General features: G+C 54.7%; 1 protein-coding gene across 2 annotated transcripts in view; it reads right to left on the bottom strand.

The window, feature by feature from the left end:
- Nucleotides 1-710, bottom strand: part of TMEM14A (transmembrane protein 14A) — a 10,826-nt gene extending 10,116 nt beyond the window's left edge. Inside the window, exon 1 of one of the 2 annotated variants that reach the window (XM_005869479.2) lies at nt 615-710. The gene's annotated coding sequence lies outside the window, so the exon portion shown is untranslated. Of the gene's footprint in view, nt 1-567 lie in introns of both variants that reach the window. The other variant, XM_005869478.2, reaches the window with a different exon arrangement.
- Nucleotides 711-716: the final 6 nt, after the last annotated feature.

Below are 716 nucleotides of genomic sequence, written 5' to 3' on the forward strand. Positions count from 1 at the left end.
GACGATGTGGGACACATGGAAAAGGAGATGCTCAGCACTTAGAAGGGCCAGAAAGCATCTCGGGTGCAATGCAGCAAAATGACTTTGTGCACCGGGTACAAATCCAGGTGACAGAGTTCTGCCTTGCCCCTAACCCTCCAAAATTTGGGGACCCCACTTAGAGGTTTTTTGTAAGCTACCATATGAAAAGCATTTTCACATGTTGAATAACAACAATTACCTAACTCCGCACTCCTTGGGGCTCAAAAGACACATTTTCCAGTGAAACCTGGGTGATGCTAGGAAAGTAAAACCCTGCCTCGCATTTTTGCAAAGATCCACGAGCCCCACCCCTATCCCCACCTCTCCCTGGCTCCAGGAAGGTGGGAGGGAGGCCAGGTGGGAGATTCAGGACCTTGAGGAGGAAGAAACGTGGGGAGTTCCCAGGACGGTTAGAGAAGCGATCCCTGGGACCCCATCTCCTGAAAAAACCGACCAAGGTCCTCTGCATGGCTGCTTGTCTGATTTCTGCGCCTTTGCGAGAAAATTCAGGGCAGCAAGTGCTCCACGGCAAGGTGTACAACTCACCTACAGCCCCAAGTCCTCCCAGGAGCCAGCCGGAGCGAACTTCGTACCTGAAGTCCGGAAGTGGTCCTGGTGGCCTGCGCCCCACTTTGCGGGATCTCGACAGCGGCGGCGGGTTCTGGGCGGTGCCTTCCCGAGGTGCGCATGCGCAG

Source organism: Myotis brandtii, unplaced genomic scaffold (genome assembly GCF_000412655.1).
Source record: "Myotis brandtii unplaced genomic scaffold, ASM41265v1 scaffold2968, whole genome shotgun sequence".
Classification (NCBI taxonomy): Eukaryota; Metazoa; Chordata; class Mammalia; order Chiroptera; family Vespertilionidae; genus Myotis; species Myotis brandtii.